The sequence below is a fragment of the Anabrus simplex genome, chromosome 2 (genome assembly GCF_040414725.1).
Source record: "Anabrus simplex isolate iqAnaSimp1 chromosome 2, ASM4041472v1, whole genome shotgun sequence".
NCBI classification, from domain to species: Eukaryota; Metazoa; Arthropoda; class Insecta; order Orthoptera; family Tettigoniidae; genus Anabrus; species Anabrus simplex.
The window spans coordinates 456,089,339-456,110,298 of record NC_090266.1 but is presented as its reverse complement, the minus strand read 5'-3'; the positions used below and the strand labels follow the sequence as shown (position 1 = coordinate 456,110,298).

Below are 20,960 nucleotides of genomic sequence, written 5' to 3'. Positions count from 1 at the left end.
GGAGATGACAAGTATTTAAGATCCATTCTCAGATAACTTTGTGTGTCTGTACGGAGGATGTTGTGAATAAGCGAAACAGAGTGAAGGTTTCTTCTCTCCGCATAACCACAGGGTATATGTTTCTGAACGTACCTTAAGCTTTGTAATGCAATTTCGATCTTACAATATGTGAATAGGAGAGGTGGAGATACACTTATGCGAGTGACTGTACCGTATATACAGCCAAGAAAGCGTTTATCCCCATAAAGCTGTACACCCAATTTAACTCACGTAGACCATACCGATCAATGTGCCTTGGCACGCATTTGTATACACACTTCCTTGTGCGCTGGTCAGAACTACATCGATCGAAAAAATCTTTGAAATTTTACTCTTGAGGACATCGCCAAGGGTTCCAGGTACTGTACTGACCTATTTGATCAAGATCTTGATGAAGTATCCGCCATCATACAGAACTATCAATCTGCATTCCACATAAAACAGCATCATATTGGTTAAAGATAGGTTACTATAGCTCGGACCGAGCGAGTTGGCCGTGCGATTAGGGTCGTGTAGCAGTAAGCGCTTGCATTCGGGAGATGGTGGGTTCAAAACCCACCGTCGGCAGCCCTGAATATGGTTTTCCGTGGTTTCCCCATGTTTACACCCGGCAAATGCTGGGGCTGTACGTTAATGAAGGGGCCACGGTCACTTCCTTCAAAATCCTAACCATTTATTATCCTTGCGCCGCCGCAAACATTCGATGTATTAGTGCGACGATGAACCACTTGTAACAACATGTGTATACGATAGCTCTGTTACATAATATTAATGAATCTTTCTTGCGCAGTCACCTCCTCGAGGAAGGACAAAGCTGCAGGATAGGCATGCCAACCATCTCCAAAGAAATTCGATTCCGCAACCTTGATCATACAGAGCGAGCGCAAAACCAGATATGCAACGAAGCGGGTCCGAGCCTGCTCTAACCGTAGAAACTATTCGCTATCTTGTATTTTGTATTTATACAATAGTTTCAGTACTGGAACGAGATGGACAGAAACAGAAGTACTTTGTACAAAATGCAAACACAAGGGAAACGTATGACATCCCCCGAATAAGATTGGGCTAGCACATTAAAACTACGAGTAGCAACGGGCTGTATATAAGACTATCGAAATATGGCTGTTGTGCCAAATTTACGATTCTGTGGCCATGTTATACTTCAAGAATCAACACTGCTATCAAGACAGGGCAAATTGAACACTGAAAACTGTGGACCAAGATTAACAGAACAGCTTTCTGAACACTGTCATTTTCAGGATAAAATGTCGACTAATTAGTCATTTTAAATGAAACAAAAATATTAGGAGATTCGTTACAGTGGACAACACTCTTTTTAATAAGGTGTAGATGAATCACACTACAAATACCGGTGTACTTTTCCCTTGATCTCTAGCGGAGACACCACAACATTGCTGAATATGACCAGAACTATCTACATTCTCAGACCATGGTACCAGTAACGGCATCCATCCAAAATCAAGAATGTAAAAACACATTTTCACATGTATGGGCCCAATGTCATTATCTCATTTCATGTGAACAAACGACAACACACGTACCAACGCGGTCACCATCGAGTCCTTATTTTAACCAATTATCCCGTCTATCGTCCCAAATGGGAAACACAGCGAGGGGACCATTTTCATTCTTTCCCGCCGCTATGTAATGAAGTATTCTGCATGTCCCACAACGTCACTGGACGTGAGGTAGTCATTTTAACACTATACTACCAGATTTAATCTACAAGGTAATGGTTCAGATCTAACATATCCGCAATTAATAATTCACGTTGCTCAGATCTTGGCAGCATGAGTCACAATTTTCCGCACACAAAAAATGGCGGAATACGTATCAACTCTTCCCCGCGACTTATCGTCAGTTGTGAAACATCCCGTAAATGAAACGTAAACGTTCTTACTCATTCACCGCACATGTTTTCAAAAGGTGATCAGCATTCGTGGATTAAAATTGAGGTTGCCTGTGGCAAAAATGCATCATAATGTTATCGAGGATTACATGAAGCCTGTGGCGAGAATGCATTACCGTATAGGACGGCTCAAGATGAGTCCAGGCGTTTCGTGCGGGTCGGAATGAGACTGCGTATTTGCACCGCACAGGTCGGCCGTCCACTCCTCAACAACAGATTGACATCGTGAGTGGTCTCATTTCCGTAGACCAGGCAGGTCAAGGTCAAGGTCAAGCGCACACCAAGCGAGCTGCCGCAGGGTGCCTTTACTCCCGTGCGGTCTCGGCTGGCACACGCTGACTCGAGCGGAAGAATGCGAAGGAGATTCGCTAGGGATTCACAATATACCTTCGTTGCGAAAGAAGTGTGCTACATCTAAAGAGAGCAGTCCTCCTCCAATATAATTAACTAGCATTTGTACCCGTTCTTCGCACGGGAATCTGTAGGGGATTACATGTTACCTTCAGGAATTTATGCGAAATAACAGGGCTCTATTCACACGTTTAATACGACTTGTTAAAATGATATTTTCGTGCGAAAGCGCGTGGCAGTAACGTGAAGTATGATGAAGCTGAACAAAGTCGAGAAAAAATGACGATTTCCGACTTTATTGTACTGTACAGTTCCGAAGTTGTGCGAAATTCTCCATGGTTCTCAGGTTGCATATTGTGTATTGAACCCATGAGCTTTGTGCCCTAAGAACATTATGCATAAATTAACAATTAAACTAAAAGTTGGATTCTTGATAGCATGGATTTGACACGTGACGAGGGGGTGATTACCTTCGGTCCCACGCTCTGGGGTACGTGACGTCAGCCACACGTGTCGACGGCGGAAGAATCTCAAGTCATTTTTGTGAACTATTTCAAAGCGCTTGTACATGGCGTGACCCAAGCCAAGTCAAAAAATATAGTGCCTATCAAAGGGGGTCAATCATCTCACAAATCGAACCCGTAAAAATTTTAAATGTCCATGAACACTACCGCCAGAAATGTAGCAAGCATGTAGTCACTTTCAAAACTCTTGAAATTACAGTTTAGGTAAGTCAGAAAATTTATAGAAATTTTCTTGGCGGCGAAGGGAGATATCCGAAGAGAGGGGGTAACTGCTATAAATATGAAGGGACGCCATGACCTCCTCCTCCGGCATTTGTGATACAAAGCGGACGAAAAATTGTTGAGCTGCTCTGCGAAATCAAACCAACAAAAGTAGACTGAGTTCAACTGCAGATTTTAGCCATTGTGGCTAGGTCTTGTCTCCATGAGGAGATAGTTTTTTTGAGTGAAATAATTGTACCAGATAGGACGGTCAAAGTACTGAATAAATTCTAATGTGATTAAGTAATTCGTGTGCGGAAATAATTATAGTCCATCGTGTGCGTTCAGCAAACAAATGAAGGGTATTTTCTTTTTTTTAATGCTTTATTCCAGGAAACCCGAGGAAACATAATGATCTGTACAGCCATGAATGTAAAAATGGCTAAATAAAATGCCAGGGTCGCAGGTGAGCCCTATGACGAACAATGGTGTGACTACATGAGGTAGGTGACTTTCCATCTTACTACCTCTTATATCTTGTCTCATGATCTCTAAAAGTGTATTTGAATGGGGATATATGACGCGGTGGTCACCCCTACTAAGTTCTGTAAATGTGAGAGTACGACTAAAAGAGTCATTTGTTTCATTTTCCACTTGGATAAATTTTTGAAGTCTTGCGAGTGCCGTATAATGTTGTAAAAAGTTATTGAATAGGGTTTGAAGTGATATCACGTCCAATGTAGATCGTCATCCGTGTGAGTGTACTGCCTATTTTTTGTGATGTCAAATTAAGATGTTCATTCGACGTAAATTTTTCCTGTCTGCAATTTGAGTTAATAATGTAGAAATCCATGGTCACTCATTTTCAATCGAGTGGAAGCGCGCTGTCGGGTGAGAATCTAGGGTGATGAATTTGGTCACGGAGAGAAACGTTTTTCTAGGCCCATTTTAAACTGTGTCTGACTGACAATAAAAAGATCTAGTAGAAAGTTTCAGTCATTTCTCGTAAAAATCAAGTTATTAAATACGATATCCTTTATGCGAAGTTATTCATGATTAATGCATTGTGCGATATTAGACGTCGAGATTTCTAGTGAGGATTTTATTCCAGTTCTTTGTCGATGATAAGTGTGGAGCTGGGAAACAGGGGTTAGTTTTGTTGAGATGAGATTTGTGAATCAGGTTGGACCTGTCATTGAAGCCGGGACATGGAAGCCCGAGGAATGTTTTATATGAGTTGAGATGAGATGTGCGAATCAGGTTAGAGTCCTGTCATTGAAGCCGGGACGTGATAGCCCGAGGAATATTTTATAATGTTGGGAATGGAAAGAAATTCATAGAAATCCATAGCGGTATTAATTGGCGACGCGTATAATTAGTGTGGGCATCCTGAAGCTTAATCTGTGCATTTTGTTGGTTAGAATATCGTATTTGTTTAATTATGTCGGTAGAGTTTAAAGGAGAGCATTTTGAGAAGCCATTCAACTGGAATAAACCAGGTGTTTCATGTAACTGCCAAGCGAACTTGGGGACGAGAGGCCTCAGCTGTGATAACGGGACAGGCGTGGAATTGAGATTGTATTGTATTCTCGGCCGAGGAAAACGTTAAAATGCTGGATTTAGTTGAAATTCATAGCCGGTAATGATCTGAGTATTGTGAAATACTGTAAAATTTGTTTAATTGGGGACGTAATGAACATTTGAAATCACGAACTTTGAGTATAAGGAACAGAGTAACCAAATTCAGGGTTGTCCAAAATATAGAGCGATGGTTGTGATGATCGGTTTGTCTGTGAGGGGTGTGCAAAATTCATAAATGGTATGACGAGACATGACGTCGTAATTATATGGCGAGTTGTTTGGTTTGTACGTAGATTGTTAGGATATCCAAGTGTTAATAATGGTTAGGACTAGATTAGATTTTAAAGTGTGAAATCATGAGACAAGATATATAACTGGACATGAATTATGTAACAATTCTTTTCCAGCCAGATAAACATCACAATATTGAATTTACATCACAGCTGCGTAGGAATTTGTGAAGAAACCAGAGTCCGCGGAGATAAAATTTACTGTTCTTTAACATTTCGTTAAATCATTTAAATTTATTAATTATTAAATTCAGTGAAACCGCATTTGAAATAACTTTAATCAAGCGAATAATTTGGAGATGCATTCTGGAGACCCTAACACAAACGTAACTGTCTCAGCGAAACGAAAGGAAGGGTAGGGAGGTTCAGACTGGTCAACAGATATTAGGAAGCATAGCAGCTCGCAGGCACGAGCGATATTTTTTTTAACAGTTTAGAAGTAGTACTGATATTCCTACCCTGCCCTGTTACTTGCTGGCCGGTTACAGATCTTTAGTTATTCGACGTGCTTTGTATTAGGATTACTGGCGGTAATACATACAGTAGCGAAACAGTCACGCGTGGCCTTCCCACTTTGCATCTCTTGTTTCACTCCGTGTTCTCGAAATGAGAAAAAGACCTGATGCGATTTATGTGAACAAAACTCAATTACAGGGAAACCGCTTCTTGGAAACGCGTCGAAAGAAGGTACCCGATAATAATACTAATAACAATACAAAGATCATTTTTTTTTAAACTTACCGGTTCATGTAGTTCTGATTATGCCTATGGTACTATTCACATATTTTGATATAGATCAATAAGAACAATCTTATCAGTTTCCAGTCCGATCCCAGCCTAAACTTTAACTCCTCGAGATCCATCTTTTCATATTAGCTACACGACGAACAGAACCATTTCATAATGAGGTAATTAATAATAATAACAATAATAATAATAATAATAATAATAATAATAATAATAATAATAATAATAATTTGCATTCGTCACCAAATTTAAAAAACCTGCCCTGTATGACAACTTCTTCATAGTTTTCAGAACACGTGGGTGGAATGGAATTCCTGGTATCAGGACTATAACAAACACAATTAGAGAATACATTATTTTAAAGCAGCTGAGTGGGAGTCTGAATTTGGATAAACCTGAGAAAATATACTACATGATTTTTTAGTCACGGAAATATTTTTATTGATAAAACTTCACAACGTTAGATACCGAGTCATGATATACCGGGCGAGTCAGCCGCGCCTGACGTTTTATGCTGTTAGGCATCCCGCCGATCGTAACTGGTGTCGTTACGGTCTATTCTTCTTTGCCAAATACCAAGCAACAATCGCATTTAATCACTCACTGCACCATTAGCTTTGCAAAAGCATGTACCGATTGTGACAGGCATTTACACAATGCATCAAACTGTCATACGGTTATGTAAAAAGCCAATTATGAGCTTTCAGTAGGGTATGAAATGAACGCTAAAAGCGATGGCATACTGATAGAAAACGTGTGTGCATTTGTGAAGCGGAAGTAGTAGTCCATCTAGTAGGCTTTCTGGAAACCAACTCGCTGGAGTCACCGTGGTGTCATAGGTTAAGGGTGGTGATGTTAATACAGCTGCGTTGGTAGGCGGATTCGAATCGCACTTATGCCTGTAAATTTTATTCGCATTTTGGCTTATGTGGATGATTCTCGAAGTACAATGTATCCGAATGCCCTCACGTCGTGGGTTATTTAATTTATTTATTTATTTATTTATTTACTTATTTATTTAGGCACTGTTCTGGTCCATTAGGGCTGCTTATGTGGGTGTGTTATAAGCAGGGCTGGACGAGGATAGAATGGTTGGGGATTTGAATCCACTTGACTGAGCAACAGCCTGTAAGTGCAGTAAGTGCTCGAATAGATGGCTTTCTGCAGTAATGCACGTTTCAACACGCCGTTGAACTGCCAATCGGATTCTTTGTAGCATTGTAGGCGTTACGAATTCACAGGCTTCCGTAATAAGGTTTCGAAGGCTTTCAGGTTTTCCGGCTGCTGAGCGTACACTACATCCTTCAAATAGCCCCATAGGAAGAAGTCAGTGGCGTCAAATCAGGCGATCTAGCAGGCCAGATGACAGGTCCTCCCCTTCCTATCCATCGACTGGGATGTGTAACATTCAGGTAGTTGCGAACATCTGCTGACATGTGAGGGGGAGCTCCGTCGTGTTGATACCACATGGTTACACGCTCACCCAGGGGCACATCCTCTAGCAGCAATGGTAGTTGGTCTTGGAGAAACTGTAGGTACCGAGCTCCTATCAAATGACCCTCAAAGAAATATGGTCCGATTAGGTGATCACCCAGTATCGTGCCTCGTCCGAAAATAAAATGTGAGATACAAACGCTGGATCATTTGCCACTTGCGTCAGTATCCACGCACAGAAATTAACACGAGTTTCGAAACCTAGTCCGTGGAGTTCTTGATGTAGTTGCAGGTGATAGGGACGGAAAAAAACCTGGAATACAATATCCTTACAACTGACGACTGTCTGATGTTGGCCAGTTGTGATACTGCCCCGGTACTCGTGTGCGGATTCTCCCGGAAAGTGACCAAAAGCATCTCAGCAGTTTCACCGGACAAGTGCCTCTCTAACAGGACATGTTCGGGAAAGTGACGAAGTTATACGCAAACGTCGCTCCACCCTCCTAAACGTAGTCACTCCCATAAATATTTGGCCATTGATAAAATCCTCGAAAGACTGATGACAATAACGCAACCATGAGCAGAATGTGAAACCAAATACACTGACTGACAGAGCAAATGCAACACCAAGAAGGAGTGGTCAGAACTTTATGCCAATTGCAGGGGAGACTGACGTCACTGAGGTATGCTCATGATGTGAAATGCGCCGCTGTGCTGCGCACGTAGCGAACGATAAATGGGACACGGCGTTGGCGAATGGCCCACTTCGTACCGTGATTTCTCAGCCGACAGTCATTGTAGAACGTGTTGTCGTGTGCCACAGGACACGTGTATAGCTAAGAATGCCAGGCCGCCGTCAACGGAGGCATTTCCAGCAGACAGACGACTTTACGAGGGGTATGGTGATCGGGCTGAGAAGGGCAGGTTGGTCGCTTCGTCAAATCGCAGCCGATACCCATAGGGATGTGTCCACGGTGCAGCGCCTGTGGCGAAGATGGTTGGCGCAGGGACATGTGGCACGTGCGAGGGGTCCAGGCGCAGCCCGAGTGACGTCAGCACGCGAGGATCGGCGCATCCGCCGCCAAGCGGTGGCAGCCCCGCACGCCACGTCAACCGCCATTCTTCAGCATGTGCAAGACACCCTGGCTGTTCCAATATCGACAAGAACAATTTCCCGTCGATTGGTTGAAGGAGGCCTGCACTCCCGGCGTCCGCTCAGAAGACTACCATTGACTCCACAGCATAGACGTGCACGCCTGGCATGGTGCCGGGCTAGAGCGACTTGGATGAGGGAATGGCGGAACGTCGTGTTCTCCGATGAGTCACGCTTCTGTTCTGTCAGTGATAGTCACCGCAGACGAGTGTGGCGTCGGCGTGGAGAAAGGTCACATCCGGCAGTAACTGTGGAGCGCCCTACCGCTAGACAACGCGGCATCATGGTTTGGGGCGCTATTGCGTATGATTCCACGTCACCTCTAGTGCGTATTCAAGGCACGTTAAATGCCCACCGCTACGTGCAGCATGTGCTGCGGCCGGTGGCACTCCCGTACCTTCAGGGGCTGCCCAATGCTCTGTTTCAGCAGGATAATGCCCGCCCACACACTGCTCGCATCTCCCAACAGGCTCTACGAGGTGTACAGATGCTTCCGTGGCCAGCGTACTCTCCGGATCTCTCATCAATCGAACACGTGTGGGATCTCATTGGACGCCGTTTGCAAACTCTGCCCCAGCCTCGTACGGACGACCAACTGTGGCAAATGGTTGACAGAGAATGGAGAACCATCCCTCAGGACACCATCCGCACTCTTATTGACTCTGTACCTCGACGTGTTTCTGCGTGCATCGCCGCTCGCGGTGGTCCTACATCCTACTGAGTCGATGCCGTGCGCATTGTGTAACCTGCATATCGGTTTGAAATAAACATCAATTATTCTTCCGTGCCGACTCTGTTTTTTCCCCAACTTTCATCCCTTTCGAACCACTCCTCCTTGGTGTTGCATTTGCTCTGTCAGTCAGTGTATGTCCCCAAGTAATGGAACTATATAGCGTTGCAAATTGTTCAGTTCAGTAGTGCGGTGCCGCAAGACAAACCATTTGCTGCGGTGTTGCGGACTGGTAGCAAATGGGACGCAAAAGAGAACACAATACCACGTTTGAAGAACGCCAGCTCGTGATATTCCATCATGCTCGAGGTAAATCACATAGAAAGATATCGCAGATGCTTAACATAAGCAGAACATTTGGAGATATAATAAGACGATTCAAAAATGAAGACAGAATTGATTCAGTTCCCCAGACGGGTAGACCAAGAAAGCTGACAGAACGAGAGGAGCGGTTTGTGCTTCGGAATGTGAAACGAAATCCGAAAATTAGTACCCCGAAACTGGCAGGAGCTGTTTTAGAGGAGTGTGGAAAGAATTTGGGTACTGAAACCGTGCAAAGGAATGAGTTCTTTGGAAGAAGAGCTAGGAGGAAACCATACATTAGTGCGGTAATTAAAAAGAAGCGGCTAGAGTTCGCAAAAACCTACGTAATCAAACCCAATGCTTGGTAGGAGGATGTGTTATTTTTTGATGAGTCAAAGTTCAACGTCTTCGGGTCGGATGGAAACCAACTGGTGTGGCGGAAACGTAACGAGGACCCGAAAACAAACAATTTACTATCAACAGTAAAACATAGTGGAGGAAGTGCAATGGTGTGGGGATATGTTGCATCGAACGGGATTGGTGCACTAAGTTTTACTGAACATACTCTGACAAAAGAGGGCTATTTGGCTATCGTCAAAAACAATTTTCGACAATCTGCAGAACGACTTCGTTCACAGTGTAGTTTCAAGTTCTACCTAGATAATGACCCCAAACACAAGTCGTACTTTGCCAGGGAGTGGCTGCTATACAACTGCCCGAAGGTTTTGGAGACTCCACCACAATCACCCGACCTGAACCCCCTCGAGAATGTGTGGAGTCAAACTTAAGGCAGCTCTGCAATTGCGGTCACCAAGTTCCGTCACAGACTTGAAGAGGATACCGCTACGAGAGCTGGCGGCATTAAGCCCTGATTCTATCAAGAAAGTTATCGCCAGTATGCCGAATCGACTTGAAGAAGTCATAAAACGTCAAGGTGGACCTACAAAGTACTGAATGTGTAACAGGGTTGTGAATTATGCGAGTTTATGCTGCTTTTTGTATAGTGGCCGAATATTTTTGAGGCGGCACTGAAATTATTGCTTTTATTTCATGTATGACAGATGGCGTAATAATGACTGTCAGAAGATTTTGACTTACATCACAATTTTTCTAGAATGTGTTATCATGTTTTCCTACGTGTTTCGTTGTATTACAAGTTATTATTATAGTGTGAGAATAACCACCCAATAAAAGTGTGTCAAAAATCAGAGTGACCGAATATTTATTGGGAGTGTGTGTATTTGCGTTTGGTTGTTGTCTGTGTGGAAATCTTTCCTGGTACAGGCGCTGTGCACTCAATCTTGCTTCGCCGTAGATGAGGATCATGTCAGTATACTCATCTGCTGAATAAATGGCGAAGAAATGACGAGGACTGCTAGGCTACACAAAGTGTCAGGCCACTACACATTCAACATGCATGCTATTGGTCGAATGTGGCACGAATGACATCTTATTTGATCCTCAAAGTTTAAAATGTGAATAAAAATATTTATCGCTCGTGGGATTCGAACCCACCTACCAACGCAACATGCGTCAACACGTCTGTGGTTAGTCCACTACACCACGGTGACTTGCCTCCAATTTAACAGAAAGCTTACTTGGTGTAGAATTACGTCCCGCTTCACAAACTCATACACGGTTTCTATCAGTATGCCATTGTCTTTAGCGATAATTTCATGACCAATCGAAAGCTCACAATTGGCGCGTCAATTCTACATAACCGCATGACAGTTTGATGTATTGTGTAAATACCTGTCGCATACACGTGTTTGCAAAAGTCGTACAGTAATAACGCAGGAAGTGCTTTAAAGGCGACTGTAGCTTGGTATACGGCAAAGGAAAATCGACCATCACCCCACTGACATTCGTTGGGATGCCTAAAAGCAAAAAAGATAGGCGTGGCTGACTCACCCGGTATTACACGTACATTCATACACATTTTAGCCATTTAATTACAGTATTTGTTACTGCTTTAGTTTTCCCTGACGCTTCATTACACAGGATGCAGAAAATCTTTGTATCGCAAATTAAATTAGTCTTCGTGGGTATAAATTTAAGTTTGCGAACATAAGAACCACAGTTCTGCGGTGAATAGTGTCGGCTGCCTATCTCCCAGACGCTTAAGTTAAAATGAGACACTGTTTTTGCTGCGGCGGGGTCCGCGTGACATTTCTGCTACTACTACGAAAGGTTTTCATTCCTCCCCTGAAGGGGGAGGCGGGCCTCTTAGACGGTTACGCCGTCTCTCAGGCCGGGAGATTTGTTGCGGCGAAGGTGATGTGCGGAGAGGGTGAGGGGTAGGCGGCCGTGGCCTATACTACGACCTGTCCCGGCATTCGCCTTAGTGCAGGAGAATGGAAAACCACGGAAAACCATTCTCAGGACAGCCGACGGGCGAGGCCAGGCGAGAAATGCAGCAGTGTGCCCTAGGCCCGTCTCCCGAATGCAGAGGCGTAGAGCCACGGTAGAGCCGTGACCAACTCTCCTCTGCTCGGTTGGCCGGTCAGAGTACAGAGCATATGGAACAACAACCCACTCTGCATCTACCGACCCTCCCTTTCTGCTGACTTCCTTGTGTCCTTCCATCTGCCTCTCCTGCACATCGTGTCCGAGAAGCGCCGGTAATTTCCCAAAGAATACCCGAATTATTGCTGCGTCGATGTGAATTGTGCCGACAAGTTGGGAGATATTTCGGACATCTACTCTGAGGTACTGTGCGATTCTCCGTTTACACTGTGTGCAGCTAAAATGTAAACGAAAAGTAAACGGTGTGTCACGTTTATGCAAGCGCGTGGGAGGTTGGCAGCTGATTTGAAATCTTTAAGCGCGCTTAGCGCCGAAACTAATTACGGCAGACCCTTGGTTAGTATATCCACAATACTTGTATTTGTACCCTCAAACACATCTAATTCAAGAAATAAAGTCTTCCTGCACCCTAAATGGTCGGCACTGAGGCCTTTGGTTCAGAGGGTCCGAATTCGATTCCCGACCGGGTCGGGTATTTTAATCGCGTGTGATAATTATTCTGGTCCGGAGACTGGTTGTTTGTGTTCGTCCCAATACTTTCTTCATATTCAGATAACACACCACACTACCAACCACCACAGAAACACGCAATATGATAACATCACTCCACATAGGATTGTCATCAGGAAGGGCATCCCGACGTAAACAGAAACAAATCCACATGTGCGACACAGTTTAAACCCGCGACCCCGCACGACGTGGGAACAGCGGTACAATAATGTGCAATATTTAGTATACGTTCAACAGATCGAATATAATATCCATATATGAAATTCCGCTACATATTCTTAATTCATCTGCCATTTCAATCAATGACAACTATGAGGTAAGTCACATTCACAGCCTATGACGGAACTGTAAATCAAGGTGTTTTTTTCGCTACTTGTTTAACGTCGTCCTAACACATCGAAGGTTTTCGGTGACGAAAGGATGGGAAAGGGCTAGGAGTTGGAAGGTATCAGACGTGGCCTTAACAAAAGCACAGCCCCAGCATTTGCCTGGTTTCCCACCCGGCCGGGAATCGAACGCGGGAACCTCTGGACAATAGGCCAGCACGCTAACCATTTAGCCATGGAGCCGGACTATGTAATGTAATGAGCTTAATTATGACGTCCAAATATATAGTGCCTTACAGACTTAAATATAATCTGACGGATGAGAATGTACGGCTTTCATATTTTGTCAAGAACAAGCCAATGGACAGCAATAATCGTAAGTTAATCTCATTAAAAACAAATATCAGCGACATACACCGATGTCGTATGGTGCAGACAATGTGTTATTGTTTGTGCAAGGCGTAGGGAAGAATGGGACGAAAAAATAAGGTAAAAACAGAGGAGGAACGCCGCATTGCTGTACGTCATTTTAAAGCATGTGAATGTTATAAAGACTTTAATGAAATTCCCCGAGACCAATTACAACACTAAACAGCATAACATACAGGTTTACTAAAACACAAAAATAACAATGCTCCCCGAAAAGACCGTCTACATATCTTGACAGAGAATGAAAAGCGGCTAGTGGTCCGTCAAGTTAAAAAGGATCCAAAATTGAGTGCCCCGGAACTAAAAGCTGAGGTCACAAATGAATTAGGGAAGACTGTTTCAGAGAATACTGTAAGGAATATCCTCTACTCAGCTGGCTTTCATGGACGAACCGCCCGCAGAAAACCATGCATTAACAAACGAATAGAAAGAAGAAACATACATTTGCAGAAACCAACAAAAAATAAGGACCTTGAATTCTGGAAGAGGGTCGTCTTCACAGATGAAAGCAAATTTAATATTTTCAAGTCGGATGGTAGTGTGACCGTTCGGAGAAAAAGAACAGTGAGATGGAAGAACGGAACTTGACTGCTACTGGCAAACACGGTGGGGGCTCCAATCAAGTATGGGGGTACATGAGTGCGCGTGGTGTTGGGGACTTACATCCAACTGAAGGTATCTCGGACCACCGTGGATATATTCAGATTGCGAAGGACTATCTTGTCCAAAGTGTAGAAGATATGGGTACCTGACAGGGGACTACACTTTCACCCAGGACAACGACCCTAAACACATGGCTCTTAATACGAGGTGGCCTTCTTTATAACACACCACATTATATGCAGATCCCACCTCAGTTACCGGACTTCAATCCTATTGAGCATTTGTGGGATGTTTTGGGACGAAACATACGAAAAATACCTATTTCCAACAAGAATGAGTTGCAGGCAACATTGTTGGACGAGTAAAATAATATCACAAGAACCACGCGTGAAATGTTGGTGAAGTCCACGCCCCGACGACTGGCAGAGGTTATTAAACAAAAAGGCGGCTGAACGAAGTACTGAACTCCAAAAGTAACATCGAAATAGCCAGACGAAGGCACGGACGAATACTTCTTGGAGACCACTTTTCGAACTGTTCTGTTGTTTTTGTCTCTTTTGTCAATTAACAGGGACAAATGTGTAGTGTTTTGTTTTTGCTTGTGGCTACTCTGCTTTATACATGTAAGCAATATATAGTTCATTGCCTGAATTTATAGTTTTATTTCAATAAATCATCTTGCATTGTGTTCTATTAGTGCGACGAATACTTTCTGGAGCCACTGTATGTCAGTTTGTGGGATGAAGTTCCACGCCTGGTGCACTTAGACAAATCAGTAACGGTTAATGATGGTATTGGACGACGCTGGATTTGTTGTCCAAGGATGTCCCTTACATGCTCAACGGGCGAAAGGTCTGGTGATCTCGCAGGCCAAAGCAATTGGTCGAGCACGTTGGGTGACAGCAGAAGTACGAGGACGAGCGTTATCCTGTTGGAAAACACCCCCTTGAATACTGCGAATGAATGGCAGCATAGCCTGTTCAATCACCAGTCTGAGGCTTAAGTCCGCTGTCAAGTTTTATGGAACAACGTCGAGAGTGCTCGCACTGTAAAAAAATCGCTCCCCAGAACATAACTCCATAACTCCTGGTGTAGGTCCAGTGTGTCGACGCCGCAGACAGCTTGGTTACAAGCACTCACCTCGTCCCCTCCTTGGTAACCTACGGCAATCACTGGCACCAAGACAAAAACGGCTGTGATCTTTGAAAACAGATTTCCACTCCGAAAACAGATTTCCACTCCGCCCTCCACTGAGCTCTAGCTAGACACCAGTGAAGTCGCAGATGGCACTGATTCGGAGTCTGTGGTATGAATGCAACAGGACGCTTGGCTCTGAGCTGTTCCTCAAGTAATGGATTTGTTACAGTTCACTGTCACTCTGGTGCCAACTGAAGCTGTAATTGCTGCTGGAGATGCAGTACGATCCATAACAGCCATCCGGCAAATACGGCGGTCTTCCCTCTCCATAGTAACCCGTGTGCGGCCGGATCCCGGTCTTCTTGTGACAGTGCCTTCCCGTGACCATTGTTGCCAACACCGATGCACTGGTGAATACATCCCTGCGAAGTCTTTCTGCAATATGACGGAAAAAATATCCACCTTCTCGTAGCCCTATTACATGGCCTCGTTCAAACTCATTAAGCTGCTGATACTGCCTATTCGTCTCCTTAAATGCACGTTTCACTCACACACCTACCTCACAACGTCAACACCGGACGATGACTAACGCTCAAGAAGTGTACACCGCGTATTTAAACAAACTTGCTTTGCAAGATCACAGCGGCGCTACTGGAACCACTCTTCGTCGACTAGCGGGCAAATTTAAATAGACGTCATCTTTCAGATGTGCAAACACGCCTCCCGAACTTTCTTATCTAGCACAACACCTTCTTGGTGTTGGGATTTCATTTTGCGCCAGTGTATGTTACCGGCTGATACTTTTTGTCCGTCGCATCTGCTACGGTGTCTGTTCAGCGATACCTAAAATAAATCTTAAATTTAGTGAGAAATATTTTCTGACTGTCTCATAAGAAATTTGAATCCGTGGACAGCGTTCACGAAACATGACTAGCATCTTCTTCACATCCAGGTCTTCAGGTAGGTAAACTTTCCTGTATCTTGTAAACTATAGTAAGCTCTGCGCTGCTAAAGAGAAATGAGAACTGATTGACGGACTGATTGAGAAAGATTGTTAGTGTGCAATACGTTTCCTCAGGAAGTTCACTTTTACCTCTATGTTCGTGTTTTCCCCTGCTATCAATTCAGGTCTGTCCTGTTGAAGCCTGGAACGATTTAACTAAGAGTAAACATCGAGCAGTTACGCAATAAAGACATGTTATCTTTAAAACAAACAATATCCTGGAGTTTCCCTTCATAACAAAACCTTTATGCACGCAAGAAAAAATGCAGGCGGGCTTCTTGTGCTGGCTGTTGTGGGCGGCTTCAGTGAACAGGAATTACGGAAATGAACCCCGCCAAGTAAGAGTTCTGGGCATTTCTTTAACCTAATTCATTAGAATCCTTTATTACCTTACTCAGCTCATTTAAAATGACCCGCCTCGCCAGATTCATACGTAGCGTCTCATAACCTCTTCGTCAAAACTTTCATACTACCGAATTTACGTCCTTTCTTGTGGAATTCTTATACTCGCATGAGTCCCCTAATCACTTTAATTGTAGACTTCAGTAGCCATCACAACATCCATCGTACTACAAACAATATTATCCTAACACAACTACAGTATACAGAAACAGAACTTATCACCCGACACAACCATCGACAGTTTAAACTGCAATGGCGGACACATGCGAATGCGATTGAAAGCTGTCGTTACTGTTCATTTTAGTATAATTTCACGCGGAATTCGTTCATTCTTCCTCTGTGCATCATTTATATTTTACGGAGTGTCTCGGACAACGTTCATTGTTACTCTGATTATTCGCGTGAGGAATGGGGCTAATAACTCACTTGTGTATTTTTTGGACTACGTTCGTTTGTCATCTGCACCCTTCAAAGCCCATACCAGAAGACCTAGTGCACTGTAAACAATAGGTCTCGCCAGCACAGGCAGAGTGAATATGCACACTGGACCATTTTCTTGTTCAGGAGGCATGACTTGGAAGTCTTCTACCCGGGTCCTTCCAGGCGCATTTTATTTGATTGTGAACAATGACTTCCAAACCAGTGAGGACGTGAGGGAGAGAAGGCAAATGTTGGAAAGTATCTACAGACGATAGTACAATAACTAAACATAATAAGGGCGAATTCTAAGGAAGAATTTAAAAATGTGTGTATTAACAATACACAATCAACTTGATTCATTTTATAAGGGCGGGAGGAGTTAGTGGACGACAAGCCTGTTCGATAGCCTTACGGTATGTATATTATAGCAGAGTCTACGACACAAGTGTATGTAGGTCTCCGACGGGGACATCTACGTCAGAAGTTGAAGTTCAACCCTAGCATCTTTCTGAAGTGAACACTGAAGGGCTGTGGCTGAATTATACATAGAGCACACACAAATCAGCAGTCGATGATGATGATGATGATGATGATGATGATGCTTGTTGTTTAAAGGGCCTAAGATCGAGGTCATCGGCCCCTAATGGTACGAAATGAAATAACAAAAAATTCAAATATATCCACTGACCAAAATAAAATAAAAAATGTCATGAAGAATGAATGTATGGACATGAACCCTACAAAAGAACAAAAACAAACAAACAAACCAAAACAGTGGATCAGACTCAAAAAGAAGGTAGTCAATTAGAGTATTACTGACCAAGGGACCATTTATAAAGCACAATGATGCTTGATGTCTGAAGGGGTGCTAAATTCAAGTCTAAGGCCCCACAGAATGGTACATGTCGCGAGTAAAGTAGAACCATGCTATCTGTCATTTTGGGGTACTGATCAAAAGTAGCGAAGACTCACGGTGGTCCACACAATATGGTACTACTCACAAGTATTGCAATTCGTACAGGGAACGCAGACCTATGGTGTTTCTCACACAATGGTGCCACTCATAGCCAACGCAAACCGGTACGGTTCCTCACCTAGGTGTACTAGTCACGGGCGCCGGTATTCCCGTGGTGTTCCTCACATAGTGGGTACAGTCACAGGCAACGCTGACCTACGGTGCCGCTCATATAGCGGTACAATTCACAGGCTACGCCCAGACCCACGGTGTTGCTCACACGGGTACAACGCACGGGTACTGGAATCCACCAGGCCAGGCTTTTTACTGCAACTAATCACAAACCTATTTCGTACCAATTTAGTGATACTACTCACAAGTACATGCAACCCATGGTGTTCCCCGCATGATGGTACGAATCAAGAGTAGTTTTATGGTTCTAATTCAATCATTCCTTGGTCGCTCCTTGTAGTCGCCTCTTACGACAGGCAGGGGATACCGCGGGTGTATTCTACATGTGCGTCCCCTACCCGCAGGGGGTAGTGTGTTTGGTCCGCGAGAGGTATTTTATTTCCCTCAAGTCCGCCGGCAAGCCGGTTAGGATCCCCCTATCCGCCACCTGGGACGCGCCACGTGGGAGTATCACCTCTCCCCCTGCTACACCTGCGTAGCAGGTTCGTGGAATCAGCAGTCGAAACCCACGGTCGAGGCTCTTCCAGTCCACGTCCATTCCTGCAGTTTGTCAAAGCACTCTTGGCTACGAAGGTGGATACGAAATTTTAAAACACTACATTAAATTGCTCCTGTGAATATCAAGCGACATCCCTCATTTACGTTCATTCGCTTCTGGATCCTAAAATTGAGGGTTCATACCTTACAGAGGAAGTCCGACTTTTGAAGGGCAGAAAATAAGCACTCCACATGCATGTGAAATATACTTGGAGACACATTTGGTGCTTACCCGACAAAATTAATTACATTTCAGCAACCGGTTGCCCACGAGTTTCTCATACATCTGGTAGAGTAAAATGGAACGTCGAAATTGACACACAGGTAGTGTAAATGACATCAAATAAAATGTCCGGACACTGTATCTGGGAATATACGATCATCATTTAGTATAGGCCTACAGTACCGGTCAAAAGTTTAGGGCCAAATAAATACATCATGAAATGTCATCCAGAACCTCTGAATTTCTTTTTCTGAGCTTTAATACATCATGAAATGTCATCCAGAACCTCTGAATTTTTTTTTTTTCTGAGCTTTAATACATCATGAAATGTCATCCAGAACCTCAGATTATTTTTCTGAGCTTTTACATCTAATAGGATACATGTCGCTTGATTTCACTGAGTTAGACCAAGTATTGTATAAGTTATGCATTCTTAACCGTTGCAAGGTCACACCAAGAAATCAAACATTTCGGAAATATAATGTACTGTGCACTTCAATTGGTTGCAGGTATAACCACCAAGATTTTTTTAATACTTAGCAATAGGTGGGGATCATTTTAGTGCAAATATAAAACTCTGAAAAATGCGGCACCGTTTTTATGCGTGTTTTTTTTAAGCAGTCCAAGATGATCCATTTTTCCTTGTTCTTGTCAAAGGTCTCAGGGCGAGCTATCGGCGTCAGACTTACCTGCCCTTGGAATTTCACTTGCACTGTACAATTGGCATCCAGGAACACATTTCTGACGCGATAGCCCGCCCTGAGTCTTATGACCAGAACAATCAAATATCGACCATCTTGGAGCTGCTTTGAAAAAAATAAACACGAAACAAAACCTGTGCAGCATTTTTTCGGAATGTTTATATTTGTACTAAAATGATCCCCACCTATTGCTAAGTCTACAAAACAAATATTGGTGGTAATACTTGTAACCAATTAGAGTAAACTATATATTTTAAAAAATAATTTTTTGGTGTGACATTGCAACAGTTAAAAATGCGTAACTTGTACAAAACTTGGCCTAACTCAGTGAAATCAGGTGACATGTATCCTATCAGATGTAAGAGCTCAGAAAAAAAATGTACAGATGTCAAGTGGCACAATTTTAGGTTCTAGATGACATTTCATGATTTCTCTATGTGGTCCTAGACTTTTGACCGGTACTGTACATTAATTTATCAAGAACATGTTTAATAGTTTATGCGTAGTTTCAGAATTAGAGAGAAAATACTGCTAAACAACTATTTCCATTACACTATTAATCATAGCATTTGTAACTGTGATACAACGATCATAATATCGGCATTCTGAGGGTATTGCACAAACAAATTCCTTGAATTATGGTATATGTACGCTACTAGAAATCACTAGATAAGTACTGTGAAAAGTCGCTTGGAACGGCCTAAAATAATACTGGTACGTCGTTAATTTTGGACCATTGGAAATCCAAGTATATAAATACTCGCAGAAACCGTCAACAAAGAACCGAAGAAACTGAAGACCTCCTGTGAATGAAAAAGGAACCTCAAACGTTCTGAATCTAAAATTTTGGTAGAATAACTGCATGACTAGTGCAGTGTCGGCAGTATTTCCCTAATTACTACCAGGCTATCTCAGAAATAGACGAGCCACGTCAAGAAGTGTGTGCTTCTGAAAGATCATACGTGTAGAGCAAAACATAAAGCGTAAGATTGACTTGGAAAGTTAGATTTAAGTGCGAATGGAACTGGAACTTGCGTATTTTACAGTTCACTACACCAGTTTACAGAGGCATGATTAAGAGCATAAGAAATCATTCCATCGAAATATATTCTAGGAGGAGCATTGGCAATTATTGAAGAAGACCGGGAAACAAAACTAAAGGAACTAAAATTAGCGTGTGTTCAACAAGATTAATCTTTTTATCACAGAAATAGACGACGAAGATGAAGAATGTTCCGATGATCGTGCCCTCAGAATAAATTACAAATGGGCTCTGCGTTTGGCACGAGCTGATAAGCCGATCGAAGGGAAATTAATCGGGGATATTTTTACTGCCGTGGAGGAAACAATTGACGACGCACAACGATTTCCACCTATAGCCTAAATAATAGTCTTATGAAACATGACGATAAACGCCGCTAGTGTGCCGGAGAGTACCGCGTGTAACCTCACATTTGTCTACATATGCACGTGCAAAAAGCATTGCACGGTGCAATGAACCTGTGAAGCGCTCCTGTAGTGCCCTAAATAGGCTGCTTCGTCTCAAAGGCGGAGAAATCTCATTTACCAACCACTGTATAAATCGAACGTCATAAGAACTATATTCATACGAAGAGCGAATATGCCAAGAGCTCTTCCCTCAAATATATCCATAACATTCCGTCAGTATTTAATTGTCCGACTCGTTGGCTGAACGGTCAGCGTACTGGCCTT

General features: G+C 43.3%; 1 protein-coding gene across 4 annotated transcripts in view; it reads right to left on the bottom strand.

Moving 5' to 3' along the window:
• Nucleotides 1-20,960, bottom strand: part of Pli (E3 ubiquitin-protein ligase pellino) — an 826,064-nt gene that overhangs the window by 356,254 nt on the left and 448,850 nt on the right. The window lies entirely within an intron of this gene.